The sequence below is a fragment of the Cydia splendana genome, chromosome 18, assembly GCF_910591565.1.
Source record: "Cydia splendana chromosome 18, ilCydSple1.2, whole genome shotgun sequence".
Classification (NCBI taxonomy): domain Eukaryota; kingdom Metazoa; phylum Arthropoda; class Insecta; order Lepidoptera; family Tortricidae; genus Cydia; species Cydia splendana.
The window spans coordinates 6,914,280-6,931,921 of NC_085977.1; the positions used below are offsets into that span (position 1 = coordinate 6,914,280).

Sequence of the window (17,642 nt, forward strand, 5' to 3'; positions counted from 1 at the left end):
CTGAAATTCAGTGAAACATTAAAAGCTGGAAAACTGGAGTTGTCAAATACGAGTAAGTTCGCTAGATGGCGCTGACGCGACACCACATACTTTACTGTGTGTACGTAATGGTCAAATGCTAAGCTACCTACTCGTAATAGGGATGGTGACAGTATTGATAAATGATAAAGATAATAAATTATTTCACACCATGCACGAAATATAGACAGCAGTTATTTTTTGACACGACAGGTATGTAGGTACGTAACAGACAGAGTTACCTACATTCACGTTTCTAATATTAATTAATACGAATTCAAACTGAAACATAATATATTTACCAATTAGGCCACACGGGGCCCTTTTGTACGTCAATTTGTATATATACAAGCAATAAAAATAAAGCGCGAAAAAGTATAAAATACCAACTACCTACGTTTACTACGTTTTTCAAATGTCAACTACGTATAATAGGGTATTTTCCTACTAGTCAAATCAGTTTCTTTTTTAGAACTGTCAAAACGATTTGCTAATATGGAATTTATATGAAACACATGGTATAACATGTTACACAACGAAGGCCGCAAAAATATCTGACACGATGTTATTCGCAGTACAATAAGAGCGCGTCATATATTTTTGCGGCCTTCATTGTGTAACATATTATTGCTGTTGACTGTACTCTCTTCCGACCACGTGACTGACGCAAGCCTACGTCATCATGCGACAGCGCTATATGATAATATGCGATAGCGCTATATAAAGTAGCAATGTTATTGTGATGTAGGCTTGTGTCACTCTGGGAAGAGAATATCATGTTTTATTAGACTATGTATGAAATGACGTCACGGTCAACTCACCTACTTTTTATATTTCTATCCGATTTATTAAATAGAACTTGTGTTTAAAAATAACTCCTATCTGAGTTTTTCTAATAATTATCTGGTGCTTTATTTCATGCATGGTGTAAAATAATTTATTTTAAATACAGTATAATACCCTATACGTATATATAATATTATTCTTAATCAGAATATTGTCATATGTCAACTAAAAAGCTTAGCGTACCTATTCATCGTGTAGATACTATTTTTAACTCATAGTAAGAGCATTATTGATTTCACCCCGAAATACATTTTATAATTCGGCGCTGCATAACCGCAGAAAATAATTACAATAATTGGCTGGAAGGGTGTCCGCCACCCCGGGGGTTTGGTTAGATTTGAAGTGGGATACTGAAAGCTCGTAGGCCACTTTTTAGGGTTCCGTACCCAAAGGGTAAAAACGGGAGCCCATTACTAAGACTCCACTGTCCGTCTGTCTGTCTGTCTGTCCGTCTGTCTGTCCGTCTGTCTGTCACCAGGCTGTATCTCATGAACCGTGACAGCTAGGCAGTTGAAGTTTTCACAGATGATGTATTTCTGTTGCCGCTATAACAAGAAATACTAAAAACAGAATATAATAAATATTTAAGTGGGGCTCCCATACAACAAACGACTATTTTTTATTTGCGGTTTTTTGCGTAATGGTACGGAACCCTTCGTGCGTGAGTCCGACTCGCACTTGGTCGGTTTTTTATATTTATTCACATCCATTCACATTCACTAATTCATTACTGATTCATTGAGATATACTTAGGTGAAAAAGTGACGCAACGCCGATGTTGTATGTGGTAGTGAAATGCCATTCATCATATTTGTAATTTGTAATATAATATAAGGTTATAAATTGAAATATATATCATACACTAAAGAAAATCTGACCAAGTCCACCGGTGGCCGAGGCGGGAATCGAACCCGCATATTCAGCCTACGCGGCTAACGTTCTGACCACTAGACCACCCGGCCCTTGGCGCCTTTGACTAACTCTAAGGGCGAGCAGTGTGTGCTTGCACCTCTTATACGAATCTTTTACCAGTAAAGGCTCCGTCACACAGGCGCGTATTGCGGGCGGCGCGTGAGCGGGGCGCGCCGCTTTTACATATAAAACGCTCACGCCCCGCCTGTGTGACGGAACCTTAAAGGATACGTATTACGGTATAGCGAGAGAAATGGCGCTGCATCCAACTCGGGAACAAATCGAATTATTTTATGATTTTAATATACTTAAGGTTTGCAAACACAGAATCAACTTGGATAAGAAGTGTAATCAATCCCATCCATTTATATTTTAATGAATCTGAAGATTAAGTACCTTTGCTTGCTTGAATAATCTCGAAAAGTGGACAAGTTAAAGTGGGACTGAGCTCGTCTTGTCTGCCGCATGCCGAATGACTTGAGGAGAATAACCACAAAGTGGGTTCCCCGTGGGTCAAACCGGGGATCCGGCAGACCTTGTCAGCAACGACGGGATAACTTAGACTCCTTTTTGAGAGACTGGCCAGGTATCAAAAGAAGAGCTCCCTGTTGGAAGAAGGGGCGGAGGCCTTTGTCCAGCGGTGGGACACATATACCTAGGCTCGAAATAAATAATAATTTATTTTATTAGGTGCGCGGCGACGTTACCTGCAATCGACCTCACGACCAAGGATCCGTGCCAATACTGCCAATCATAGATGGCGATAAATATTGACAGTTGAAAGTGGTACGTCACGCTACCGTGCCTTATCACAAACATCAAGTTCTTGCAATCAAACGATAAACGTATTTCCTTTTTCTTCTAATGTCAGATTGATATTAGAGTAACACGAACCTAACCGGCGCCCTTACAATCGAAATACACTATCATTTTCAAAAATATTCAAAATTTGATAATAGTTTAGAAATTGCCCATGACACCTGCACTAGGCTATGCAGGATGGTATTTGGATTAGATTCAAAACGAATTTCTCAAATGGCATGAAACTTGGCCTGAACATTACACAAACAGGCCTATTTTATTAGGGCGAGCGAAGCGAGCCCTATCACTATTCGACAAACTATGCATTTTTGTGGTACACTTTACGAAAAAACTATCGCACTGTTAGGTTTGAAATTTAACATAGTAATTTAAATTTATGTCTAGATGTGTTATCAAACATAAAAATATCATTTTATAAACCTAAAAAAATATCATAAAGGAATAACACTTTGTATTACTACTAGCGCCATCTGTTAGAACAATTATGACAAAAGTGGGTTAAATTTTGGATTCTGACCCATCTCGCTTCGCACGGTTTGATTCCCAATTTAGCAATTAGTTTCTGTGAATACGGGAACATTCAATCTTGCTGTATACCTTTTATTCACTGCGGAGGTTCATTTACTCGTATGTTCTGTGACGCTGATGACCTAATCAGTCATGTTGTGTTAGCAACCTTAAATCGGGTATTTTCAGTTCGGGGACAGTTTTAGTGGTACTATTGCTTGGAACTGCTAAAATTATAAATAAACGGACTACAACCCGACTGCAACTTGTATGGGAACTGCACGCCGACTGCACGCCAATTGCAACGTCGGTGTGCAGTTCAACAAAATAACCCAGAACCCTGGCAGTGCCTAGTGGAACTCAGGTTTGGTGCAACATAGGCACACGCTGTTTTGGTCATCCGACTCATCTTGATGAGCACTTAGGAGAGTACGAAAGTGGTTTGAGAAATAGCTTGGTTCGATAGAAATTCAGGATATGGTTTTAGCTGGCAGAAGAATAAAAGTACGAGAATTAGATGAAGCCATAAGTATCTCAACTGAGTGAGTTTTTCAATTTTTTCATAAAGCTTGGTTTCATAAAGTACACAACATTCCACAACTCATTTGTTTTCAGGTCGAACCAAGTTACTTATCAAACCGGCCTAGTAGCACAGCACCCAAGATAGAGCTGATGCTGAACCCTGGCTGTACCTAGTGGTACTCAGGTTTGGTGCAACATAGACATACGCTGTTTTGGACATCCGACTCGTCATGAAGATCACTTAGTAGAGCAGTACCCAAAATAGAGCTGATGCTGAACCCTGGCAGTACCTAGTGGAACTCAGGTTTGGTGCAATATAGGCATACGCTGTTTTGGTCATCCGACTCGTCTTGATAAGCACTTAGGAGAGTAGTACCCAAGATAGAGCTGATGCTGAACCCTGGCAGTACCTAGTGGAACTCAGGTTTGGTGCAATATAGGCATACGCTGTTTTGGACATCCGACTCGTCATGATGATCACTTAGTAGAGCAGTACCCAAAATAGAGCTGATGCTGAACCCTGGCAGTACCTAGTGGAACTCAGGTTTGGTGCAATATAGGCATACGCTGTTTTGGTCATCCGACTCGTCTTGATGAGCACTTAGGAGAGTAATACTCAAGCTAGAGCTGATGCTGAACCCTGGGAGTACTTATTGGAACTCAGGTTTGGTGCAATATAGGCACACGCTATTCTGGTCATCCGATTCATCTTGGTGAGCACTTAGGAGAGTAATACCCAAGCTAGAGCTGATGCTGAACCCTGGCAGTACCTAGTGGAACTCAGGTTTGGTGCAATATAGGCACACGCTATTCTGGTCATCCGATTCGTCTTGATGAGCACTTAGGAGAGTAATACAAAAGCTAGAGCTGATGCTGAACCCTGGCAGTACCTATTGGAACTCAGGTTTGGTGCAACATAGGCAAACGCTGTTTTGGTCATCTCACTCGTCTTGATGAGCACTTACATAGGAGAGCAAATTATAGCGGAGCAGCGTGATTACCGCCAGTAGGTGTCCAGGCGGGATAGTATTTCGCTCAATTGTGTGGTGTGGACGCAAAAATAAATTCAAGGACATTGGCTAGCTCGCATTGACCCAACATTATGTAGGGAAGCCAGTTGGCTTCCTTACAAAAAGTACCGGGCGACCGTGTAGGATGTAATAAATAAGCGCTTATAAAATTGTATATTACGTGTGGATGATATTGGCAATTTGATTTTGTCGTCTGGAGACGTTTTTAATGGACAAAGTAAAAGCTGTAACCGACAGTCGTGCCGGACAGCGACCGGGGTCCGGTTAGTATATTTCTTTCTTGCTCTCACTTATAGCTGCGTCCTTAACGGATATATTACGTACCCACTCGATCGAACATGGAACAACTCTCGGACTGGATCAAAGTCGCGGTCCGGTACATTTAGGCAGAAAAACTCCGCGAGCCCTTACAAAGCTCTGCTTTTTGCTAGTATTTTTGTATTTTGTGTACTTAAATGTTCAGGCCAAGTTTCATGCCATTTGAGAAATTCGTTTTACAAAACAAATGAACGTTATTATAACTTGTATGTAAACAAATGGTTTTTCATAATATGTACTTAAAAAAAGTAGGTACACAAACTGACTCCCATGAGCCGTGACAAAAAGCGAGGACAACGAGAGTAAGATCGTGATGGTGATGATGATTCACTATGATTATAAATAATTTTAATGGCATATATTCGAAACTGCTTTAATTGTCAAGTTTCTTTTCTATTAAAGATTATTAGTTGCTATATTGTCTTCATTCTTTCCTTTGATGGGGTGTGCAACTTCGTGCTACGTAAATAAATTAGATCCGACTTCAGTTTGGCATTTGGAGCGCCATCTCTAGCCAACTCTGCATACTAGACGTTTTTCTAATTAGAAAATAATTATGGTCTTTTTCTGATACTCAAACAAGTGACTGAAGTGACAACTAAAGTCATGATGTTACAACATATATTGTTAATTCATACCTGTTTTTACTTATGTGGATCTCTTTGTCTCGAGACGAAGTTAAAATAGCTCGCAATCTCTATTATGGAGATCGAAAAGCCTTAATTTCATGTGTTTTGTTCCTCTAGCTAGTTAATATTAGTTTTCCAATTTTCTTTGTTATTCGACTTATTCGAGCAAGTTTGGTGACAAAAGGTGTCACCCTTCAAAAACGGACTGTATTTACTCGTACTTAAGACTTAAATTGGGTTGTGGCTTGATATCGACCTGCTAGGTATGCTATTTTTGGTGGTTTAAAAAGTCAAACGTCAATGACTAAGCTAAGTTGAATACAAAATTTAAAGCAAAGAGGTGTCACTTTTAGCTTCTGAATGTTTATTTAATTTAATACAGATAGGGGCCTATTTGACTCGATAAAAAGAAAGGCGTGCTGGGACAATTACATGTCTGTAAATTATTATTTTTTCTCTTGCCCTGAAAGTGGGTCATTCTTGTTCTATGAAGAGTGCAGAAAGTAATACGTTTCTGCTCTAGGGAATTTTACTTTGCAAGTACTTTTTTTCTTTTTTTTAAGGTAGGTAAGCAATTCAAATTTGGTTTTGAATTGTAATTGACCGAAGCGAAGCGAAGGTCTACGTTTTGACTCGGGCATTTTGCTTTCGTATGTCCGGATGTTCTCCTCTACAGGTCGCAATTCTTAACCGATTCTCGTGAAATTTTGTGACCGAATTTTATGACTAAATAAAATTTTTTTGTCAATCCGGTTTTTGGAAATTTTTAAAAATGGGGGAGTCGTGATACCTGGCGCCTAAACAAATAGTCGTATCGATATCATAAGACTTTTTTCTTTTTGAAACATGTTTACAGAGTTAATAGCAAAAAATGCAGAAAAAAATTATCGCTGGTTTAGGCGGTATTTAGATATTTAATTTTAACTAATTTTAATTTGAGAAGGAGTAGCTAAATTTCGTCAACCCATCTAAGAACTATTTGGCTCAGTTTGTAAACGTTCGCTTTTTCTGTTTGCACAGAGGGTCTGGGTTCGATCCCCAGTAATTGTATGCTGGGATATTATAACTTTTTGTATTTTTTTACACATAAATTTCGTATTGTTTTTCTTTAATTTACTATACACCGTGTTATTATTGAATTCCGTTAACTTCGGGGTATAGTTAAGTACGTTTATAAGAACTAAATGGCATAGTTAATTTTCAAAAAAAAATTTTTTTTTGTTTTCTTTTTTGGTTTTTTTTTTTGTTTAAAAAGTAATTAAATGTAGCATATAGCGTTGTTGTAACACGGGCATTACATTTAACTCAACCAAACAATTGAAATCTGTGACATATCAATGTCATTTCGTACATATATCAATCGACCGAGATTGTACTTTAAGTTTAGTAGCAAATGTATGAACTCATTCTAAACACTAATCAATATGTAAGCCGGCCCTAAGGCAAGTGTACACGCTTGTAGAGACCTTATAGTAAAAAAATAAATTATGGATTATCTCCGAAATGGACTTAATTAGAACATCGGTGTCTTTGAGAAAGTTACTTGATTTAAGCTCAGGAATGCACCCTTGAAATTAACGGAAATCAAAAAAAACACGGTGTATTTAAAGCTCTTAGCACCATGTTATTTCAAGCTCTGCTCGCGAGGTCTACAGCTCACAGAGCCACTAGTTATTAATCTATTTACGTCCCTCTGTACGGCACAGGCATCCACTCATGCGCGAGTGGGCTTGGGCTATAGTCCGCACGCTGGCAGAATGCGGGTTGTGGACTTAACTTTTTGAACTTCTTCGCGGATGTATGCAAGTTTCCTTACGATGTTTTCCTTCACCAAAAATTGTTAGTGGTGATCAATTATATTCCGTAAGTACATAAGTTTCGAAAAACTCATTGGTACGACTGGTACGAGCCAGGATCCCGTAGTCAAGCGTTACTCACTCCGTTTTAATTTTTAACCGACTTCAAAAAAGGAGGATGTTAGTAATGTTAGTACTTATTGAAGTAAATTGTGGAGGGGGTCCTAAGGTCCTATTGAGTTGGTGTCCAATGTGCAACCGGCTTAAAGCGTAGTTGTTATGAATTTTCAGCTCTACATTGGTGCAAGAGAACTCAAACCGCGCACGCGCTGATCGAACAAAAATGATCAAAAGGTCGTATCTACATCGAGCTCTCAAAACGATATACGACATTTGGTTTGAGAACAGAAGCAAAATCTAATTCGCAAAATGTTTAAAATCCAGTATAACTTAGACTCTACACTCACATCTATTATACATTATCGGAGATCATTATAAATTGGTTTATCTGTATAAGCGATTTGAATAAGCATGAGTGGGTCCAAGGCTTAAGTGGACCAGTAGCTGTGTGCATGACTGTGGCGCCGGACACATAGGTAGTTATATGACATTTACATCCATCATAACTACTTATATATGTATGTACTTACCTAATTTAGTGCTTAAATAATTTAGTCCAAAAAAAGTTTTAATATATTTTTGGCTACGCCCTTTTAGTTCCATAGTATTTTTCAAACAGCATGAGTACGGTGACACATGTCATCTCCATACAATTTATAACCTTAAAAGTAAAATGAAAAATTTTGCAAAACTGTGCTGAGATCAAGAGAAGAGATGACATCTGTCACCGTACATGGGTACGGTCTGGTGTATGAAAAATACTATAATAACGCTTGGAGGTCATGTTATTCTGGTTGTCGTAACCATGTTTATTCATATCGCTTATTAAGCACAAACCAGTTTATTCATATCTATGATATCACCTTTAGTTGCTACGGATCTTGAGTTCAAGTTGTACTGGAGTTAGAATTTTTTTTTGTTAAGAGCGCTCTTACAAGAAAAGTCGAAATAATGCAAAATTGATGATACTAGTCGACGAAATTCAGGACTTTGCGCTCATTATTAGAAACAATGAGTACTTGTTCCAGTAAAAGCGTCTTCTTATCTTTATAAATATCGTTGTGAATATTAGAAAAAGGACTTATTAAATTAGTAATGATTTTTTTTCTGATGGTCGTTTCCGAAAAACCCCGTGAAGCACTGAATGGCGAGCTCTTATTTGGAAATGTTGAGAATTTTACTCTGCTAAACCTGGCTATTTTGTATTACTAATACCCTGTACTTTAGGCATATCAAACTATATTTTTCCTACATACCTTTGAGAAAGAGAAAATCAAAGTAAAACGAACTCGATTTTCTCTCCGAAACAAGTGTCAATTCCTACGAAAATCTACTTAATATCGAAGTCATTTTCATACTCAAGCAATCTGCAACGTTTGCTTATACTGTTGGTATACATTAGTGTTTATGAAATTCTACTATAATTTTTTGGCAATTTTTTGAAAACTACTCTATATTACCGATGACGCGCGCTGCGCCAGCTCAGTGCCCCGGCAGAGCTTGTAGAGGCAGGACGTGTGTCGGTCGGCTCCGCACATTTTCAACGGCGACGACGAGGTTTTTTATCATTGTGTGCGGCGGGCGCCGTGTAAAACGCTATACTGTGTGCGTGTAAACCGCAACGAGAGACTTTGATCCTAGCACTGTTTTTATAGTATTATAATTTATAATGGTACAGTTTAATAAACTACCGGACAGGATTAAAAATATTTGAAACGACCTGACATTCTATATGTATTTATTTGACTCAAGATAGTACTCAGGGTCTGATGATGGAGCCGGAAGGTGGTCACCGGTACCAATCAACCATGCAACTAAACCACTTCGTGTTTAGGCTCGTTTTATTCATCTCAACAAGATCTTTGACACAAGATAGTACTCAGGGTCTGATGATGGAGCCGGAAGGTGGTCACCGGTACCAATCAACCATGCCACTAAACCACTTCGTGTTTAGGCTCGTTTTATTCGTTTCTATAAGATCTTTGACACAAGATAGTACTCAGGGTCTGATGTTGGAGCCGGAAGGTGGTCACCGGTACCAATCAACCATGCAACTAAACCACTTCGTGTTTAGGCTCGTTTGATTCGTCTCAACAAGACCTTGGACAAAAGATAGTACTCAGGATCTGATGATGGAGCTGGAAGGTGGCCACGGGTACCAGTCTACCATGTAACTGAACCACTTCGTGTTTGGGCTCGTGTGATTTGTCGCAACAAGATCTTTGACACAAGGTAGTACTGAGGGTCTGATGATGGATCCGGAAGGTGGTGACCGGTACCAATCAACCATGCAACTAAACCACTTCGTGTTTGGCTTCGTTCGATTCGTCGCAACAAGATCTTTGACACAAGTTAGTACTCAGGGTCTGATGATGGAGCTGGACTGTGGCCACGGGTACCAGTCTTCCATGTAACTGAACCACTTCGTGTTTGGGCTCGTTTGATTTGTCGCAACAAGATCTTTGACACAAGATAGTACTCAGGGTCTGATGATGGATCCGGAAGGTGGTCACCGGTACCAATCAACCATGCAACTAAACCACTTCGTGTTTGACCCTGAGTACTACCTTGTGTCAAAGATCTTGTTGAGATGAATAAAACGTGCCTAAACACGAAATGGTTTAGTTGCATGGTTGATTGGTACCGGTGACCACCTTCCGGCTCCAACATCAGACCCTGAGTACTATCTTGTGTCAAAGATCTTGTTGAAACGAATAAAACGAGCCTAAACACGAAGTGGTTTAGTTGCATGGTTGATTGGTACCGGTGACCACCTTCCAGCTCCATCATCAGACTCTGAGTATCACCTAGTGTCAAAGATCTTGTTGAGACGAATCAAACGATCCTAAACACGATGTGGTTTAGTTGCATGGTTGATTGGTAATGGTACCTTCCAGCTCCATCATCAGACCCTGAGTACTGTCTTGTGTCAAAGATCTTGTTGAGACGAATCAAACGAGCCCAAACACGAAGTTGTTTAGTTACATGATAGACTGGTACCCGTGGCCACCTTCCAGCTCCATCATCAGACCCTGTGTATCTTCAGTGTCAAAGATCTTGTTGAGACGAATCAAACGAGCCTAATCATGTTACTACATGGTTGATTGGTATCCGTGACCACCTTAATCATCATCAGATCCTCAGTACCAGTTCGTTTTTAAACCCTCGTTGATACAAACTTTACAACCTATAGGTACCAAATGCAATGACGAAATATGTAAATAAGCGAGTAGGTACCTATAATTTCTTTCGAGTAATATACCTTCATAAGTACGAGTATGGGGCTATTCATAAATTACGTCGTTTCAAATGGGAGGAGTGGGGGGGGGGGGGAGGGGTCTGGACATCGGATGATGGTAACATGACGTAGGAGGAAACAGATTCATCCGAAGTTTGATTCTTGGATGATTTGAGGGGTAGGGGGTGGGGGGGGGGGAGGGGGGGGTCAAAAATCGTCAAAAATAGATGACGTAATTTATGAACAGCCCCTATGTACATTTGCACTGCATTTAGTATTTTCGTACTTACCAAATAACAGTTTTAGAACTTTAAAAGTTAAGTACAGTTAGTGTTGTTATGGTTGATTTCAATATGCTTTGCGAAGGATCAAGAATGTTTAATCCATCATTGTAGTGCGAGTGTGGTAGAAGGGATCGGCGTACTGAGCTCGCACGGCCTGCCGCAGCGCGTAAAATACCTAAACTCGCTCAACGCCGAAATGTAATAGCGCTCTTAATTGACAAGAAGATTGATTTTTTGCTTTTCTCAAACCAAAACATAACATTGTACCGTAAAACTACAAAACTATAATCCAAAATCTTCTAACTTCTTCGATAATGTTCCAAATTAACTCGAATATCTTCGTTAAAGTGAAACAATTACTTATATATATGACGCAGTTCTAAGGCAAAATGTTTACATGAATGGAAGAAAACAGTGGCGTAGCTAGGCGTGGGCGAAGTTGGCCGCGCCCGCGGCCTCGTGCCCCAAGGGGGGCCTCGCGCGAGGCCCCTTCGGGCACAGTGAAAGAAAAAAGGCCTCGCAGATGCGAGTTCGCCCACGGCTAGGCCACTGGAAGAAAAACTCAGACAAACTGAAAAGAACATCGTTATCTTATACCTAAATAAATACATTTAAACGAGCAATTCTTGTAGGTATATTTATTTAAGTATATAAAGCAGTACGTCTACCACCAGTTTTGACATTGACAATATTACCTACGCTCACGTCTACGTAACTTACTTTCTATGCATCTCGCTCCTACTCGCATATTAGTGCAAGCGAGATGTTCAGAAAGTAAATTACGTAGACGTGAGCGTTATGTCAATGTCAAAACTGGTGGTAGACGTATATTTGTATATATTTCGGGGATCTCGGAAATGGCTCTAACGATTTCGATGAAACTTGTTATATGGGGGTTTTAGGGGGCGAAAAATCGATCTAGCTAGGTTTCTGGGAAAACGCGCATTTTTGGGTTTTTATATTTTTCCGTTAATTACGTATCAAATCTTTGGAACATAGTTGCAGTATTGGACAATAGTTGGGTGCTTTTACGGTATTTCCTTTTGAGATTCGTGAAATTTTCATACTATTGCACTCCTGTCAACTGTCAAATAGCAGAGTCCATAGCCGCCAGGCGGGCGCCACTGGCACACACACCGCCAATAAACAGATACCCACTTCGAGCAACACCGGCTTCCGAAGATACCCACGTTGGCCTAATTTCGGTTCGGAACGCCAGATAACACCGTTCTAGAACGATTATACTCGTAAGTCGTAGTACTCCGAACGAATCTTCTTCTTCTTCTCTTTTTTTATTTTTTTTTATTTTATTTTAATATCATCTTTATTTTGTTTGTGTTTAGATTTAAAGTCTTCTCTTTTGATTAAATGGCGGTGTGGCCATACAATTTAAGTTGGCACAAATTTGCCAATGTCAAGGCACCTGAGGGCCAACCGCGAACCATTCAACGTGTTGCCTCTCTGTCGCACTTGTAAATTCGTACGTAAGTGTCACAGAGAGGCAACATGTCGAACGTGCATGGTCTCAAAAGGTCTCTACCGCAAACGCCGCAAATATGTGGTATTAAGATATTAAGTATTTAGATATTAAGAATTGTAATAAGTCCAAATTTGTGCAGCAATGAAGGTTTATATTCAAATTTACTAGAGCCGGACGAAAACTAGCGCAATGACCATATTTCATAACAAAAACTAATTTGAAACAAAGAATTAATTTTCCCTCTTTACCTATTCAAATAAATATGTATGTACGTATAGGTAGAGTAAGACCGAGAAAAGTCTGCAGCGATTTTGATAGCACACGCAGTGCAAGTGTTATTTTAAACGTCAATCTTCTATGAAATTATGACGTATAAATAACACTTGCACTGCGTGTGCTATCAAAACCGCTGCAGACTTTTCTTGGCCTGACTCTATAATTTATAAATATTTTTTAATCAGAACATTAGACCACAACCTATGAATTTCTACGAAACTTACGAAATAGTGAGGAAATTCAAATCAAATTAACACTTACCTGCTAGAATTAGTAATACTAAATTATATAACTAATAAACTTAATTTGCTAAAATATAAACAACATAGAAATACAGTAACTATGGGCCCGATTCTGATTTTGAAATAGACATCTACTAGATATCTTTTAGACGTCACCAAGATACGATAACGATATGTTTAAGATCTAACCTGTCAAATTTAACAATTATGCGATTCTGGAGATACTCTTGAACGTTTCCACAAGATATGACTTAGAGATCCAATTCACATTTAATAGATATCTAACACTATCTGACGTAAAAGTGACACTGGTTGCCCGAATTGAGCTGCAAAAGAGAACTAGTTGAAATCTAAACTATAACGTATCTAGAATGGATCTAGTACGTGTCGTCTCTTGTGAATATCTTGAAGTTCGAATACGGCAGTATATGTACAGTCGCCATCAGATATATCGGAGCGGCCAAGATGCTCACAAATATCTAAACACGCCTCTATTGTCAATGCTTTAGTTTAGAGCATGAATCTAGTATTAAACTGGATTGGGCATGAGTGGTGGGGATAACTGACAGAACGGGATAGTCTTATGTATCTTTCAGTAGGAGTAGCAGAGAAAGCGCTATTATTGTTTGTCCTTATCACAGTCTCACATATTTTTTGTTCCCCATCATTTTTTTTGTATGGATAATGGTGGGCAACAAATAAATTCGACCAATCACAGTGTCACATTTGCGTATGTTTTGTCCCTCACGGACGCACGCGTATACCACTTCTATACGATCCTACCTTCTATGGTTTAGAGCAGGGCTCTCCAAAACCCGGCCCGCGGGCCAAATCCGGCCCGCGAAGCGTTCCAATCCGGCCCGCCGACAGCGGTCCAATCCGGCCCGCGGGAGCCAGGCTCCAGGTGTTCAGCCCTAACAGCAGCAACCCCAGATACACCCACCCCCCCTCGGCGCCGACGGTGGCCCGCGCGAAAATTCTGAGGCGCAATATGGCCCTCAGGTAAAAAAGTTTGGAGACCCTGCGGGCTCAGCACGGTTCCATTTTTATCGACTATCACTATACGCGTCCCTTTCGCACTTACATACTTGTTAGAACGTGACAGGCATGGTGACAAGGGATAAAAACGCGACCGTGCTAAGCCGCCTGGTTTAGAGTAAGTGCGTGTTTAGATATTTTTGAGCACCTCGTCCGCTCCGATATGTGTGATGGTGACTGTACCTATTTAAACGCAAAGCATATGGTTCCCATACCAAATAATAACCCCACATACAGTAAAAATAACATGGCGGCGCGTGTAATTAACCATAAAAACTGTATGAATTTTAACTAGGTATTGTATTTAGCCTCAAAACTCAATTTAGTTCCAAATATCCTCAGAAAAGAGAGAGAAAAGAGCGTACTCCCATCTTAAAAGTCGACAGCGCACTTACAACCCCTCTGGTATTGTTTTCAGGTGTCCATGGGCAACGGTAATCGCTAGCCATCAGGCGGTTCGTCTACTCGTTTGTTCCAAATAGCCCCACGCCAGTTTACCTATACCTAGTTTCCAGCAAGGTGTATTCGGGGAATCCCAAATACTTCAGAATGTCACGTAACTCCGAAAATCACCCTTAATTCCATCAAATTAGAGTCCACTTTCAGAATTACCTGACAATTTTAAGTATTTGGATTTACCCGAATGTAAGTACAGCAGCAGAAGTTGCTAAGCGGGCGAGGTGTTCAAAATGATCTTGACGCGACTTTATTGTTAAGAGAAGAGCGTGTCCAGGTAATTTTGAACACCTCGCCCGGTTAGCAACTTCTGCTGCTGACTGTACCTTCTTGTATTTCGAGAAATTGAACTCTATTGCTGAGAACCATAGTCTTAAGGCCCCTGTACATATTGGGCCAACGCTGATGGCCAGTCCAAGGGACGCAGCCATGCGGTAGAATGAGATAGCAATATCACTTGCTCCCTCTAACGCATAAATGCGTCCCTTAGACTGGCTCTCGCTGGCCAATATGTACAGGGACCTTAACGGCTCGGTGGGAAAGGTGGGAACGAAAGGTCCGACCGCTGTCTTGCTCCAACCTATGGTTATCGCTGCCGCCGTCGCAAGTCGCTTAATGTCGTGGCCGAGCCGTAGGTAATGGCGTTATTCATAAACGCGATACTGGCCTGAATAGGGGATATTACTGCAATGTTCTGCCGCCAGAGTGCAGCACTACCGACTCAGTAAATTCATAGATTAACTTATACATACTGTGCTTTAAACTGTTTTTTGACAAGTTTTCACAGACAATAAAATATGACATTGATGCATCAAGGCGGTTTGTTAACAAGGGCCTACCGGTAAACGCGAAAATCGAAATTTAGTTATCTGCCTCTTTATCGCTCGAATATGCAAGAGTTATAGAGAGATTAGATAACGAAATTTCGATTTTCTTGTTTCGCGGTAGGCCATGTGTCAATGTGGTTTGTTTACTGTATGTGCCACAAAGGTGCCACCTACGCAGAGCTTTGCCTAATATTCCCTATTAGCTCTAGATCGTTTGTCGGCTCTTTCTGTCATTTTGACTTATGTATTTGTAACAAACGGATAAAACAACACTTTAGTAAATCAGGCCTCAGGCAAAATTTTACTGAAGAAAGGGGTTAGTGAACAAATTGGAAATAACCAAAATCTACCACCGACCGATATTTGACCGACAACAAAAGAATTTCGGTAAATATGATGTTTTGTTCCGAGTAATATTAACGTACCTATTAGAAAGGCATTTTGGAAGATCAAAATACGAACCAGTAACAATAAGACCTGCGGGCTTAGCACGGTCGCGTTTTTATCCCTTGTCACCATGCCTGTCACGTTCTAACAAGTATGTAAGTGCGAAAGGGACGCGCATAGTGATACTTAGTCGATAAAAATGGAACCGTGCTGAGCCCGCTGGTCGCATTAGAAGCTTCTATAATAATAATAATAATAATAATAACAGCCACTGGGTAGAAAGCGGCGCACACCTCTCGACACCCCTGAGCCGCTCACACCGGTGTTGCCCTTGAGCCATCCTAGATGTCGCTTTTTGTGGGGGCCCATCTTGTGAGGGCGAGTCACCGTCTGCCGGAAATAAAATTGCATACCGTTTTATTAGGCAGGCGTCCGGTTTTTTACCCCATAGCTCAGTTCTTAGTCCATCGCTTTCACCCAATAACCTAGTTCATTTTAGATTCCATCAACTCTCAATAGTCCTTACACCCTGGCGGGTGCTGCCTCTGCGTGCGTCCCATGACACGGGCAAGGGCAGCCTCCGCTCGGTGTACCCCTTACATTTCATTAAAGTGTCAAAAGGGCCTCTACGTGTTGGCTTCGGCTCCGCGCACGCCTCCCAAAGGTCCGGAACACCATTGTTCCGTGATGGGAAAGACATACAAATAATAATAATAATAATAAATATTATAGGACATTTTTACACAAATTGACTAAGCCCCACAGTAAGCTCAAGAAGGCTTGTGTTGTGGGTACTCAGACAACGATATATATAATATATAAATACTTAAATACATAGAAAACAACCATGACTCGGGAACAAATATCTGTATCATCATACAAATAAATGCCCTTACCAGGATTCGAACCCGGGACCATCGGCTTCATAGGCAGGGTCACTACCCACTAGGCCAGACCGGTCGTCGAATTACCATACATTTCCAATATTACTACGTGTACCAAAGAAATACCCTAAGTACACAACACAAGATAATAGACAAAGTACCTACATACCGTGTAATCATTAGATCAACCAACGCACTAAAGTAAGCTCTCCTGTAAATTACCTATTTTCCCCGATTACGACTTATGTCTAGAACTATGGCAGTGATATCATCGCCACCACACATCCAGCCATTTAATTAACAATACCTAAGCTTAAGTCGCACATTAGCAAATTCCACGATAGCTTTTGTCATTGCGCGCTTTGTCCATATTTTCACTCCGGTATTGTTTCATACTACGCGGAAAAGCCTGAACCGCGATAGGAAGCGCGACATCTATGAGCTAACGCGCAAACTTCAGACTGAAATGCGTTTACCATCTTTATTATCGGCAGCCGTAATACTACAATTTAGTTCTTGCCCTACAAAAAGCGTTTCTCCTTTCATAATAATAAGAATACGCCGAGTCGGTCGGCTGGCGCTCGCTCGCTCGATACACGGACGCGGCGGCGCGTCTATGTGTGCGCGGGCGGGGTTAGTGTGCGTGGGTCGGTCGCCCTCCTCCCCTCGCGCCGCGCCTCCCCCGTTGCCGCGCGTCGACCCAACGTAGCTTTCTGTTCACTTATATAACGACATACATATATACGCTGGTAAATAATATACACTGTGAATAGCGAGCTATGTGCGCCACCTAGCGGCCGCTCGCCTCCGCGCGGCACAGAGTAATGTAATATGTTTTCAGATTTTCCTTTCATGCTTGTTGGGTTCATGGGCCATTAGTTTTGGACTGTAACGCGCTCATTACAGAATTCAGATCGATTGGTAGCTGCTTTGTTACTGCACACCGTTGTATGGGGACCTTGCACTTTGAGACTATGCGCTGAAACTTGGCACAGTTGATTCTTAGCTG

The 17,642-nt window shown here is 40.7% G+C and overlaps 1 long non-coding RNA gene and 1 other non-coding gene across 2 annotated transcripts in view; one reads left to right on the forward strand and one right to left on the reverse strand.

The window, feature by feature from the left end:
• Window positions 1-1,754: 1,754 nt before the first annotated feature.
• Window positions 1,755-1,826, reverse strand: Trnat-cgu (transfer RNA threonine (anticodon CGU)). The gene has a single exon. It is a non-coding gene; the product is annotated as a tRNA-Thr (tRNA).
• Window positions 1,827-16,020: 14,194 nt separating this feature from the next.
• The window catches only part of LOC134799485 (uncharacterized), a 386,600-nt gene continuing 384,978 nt past the window's right edge, over window positions 16,021-17,642 (forward strand). Inside the window, exon 1 of the long non-coding RNA XR_010145417.1 lies at window positions 16,021-16,531. This is a non-coding gene — a long non-coding RNA (uncharacterized LOC134799485). The remainder of the gene's footprint in view (window positions 16,532-17,642) is intronic.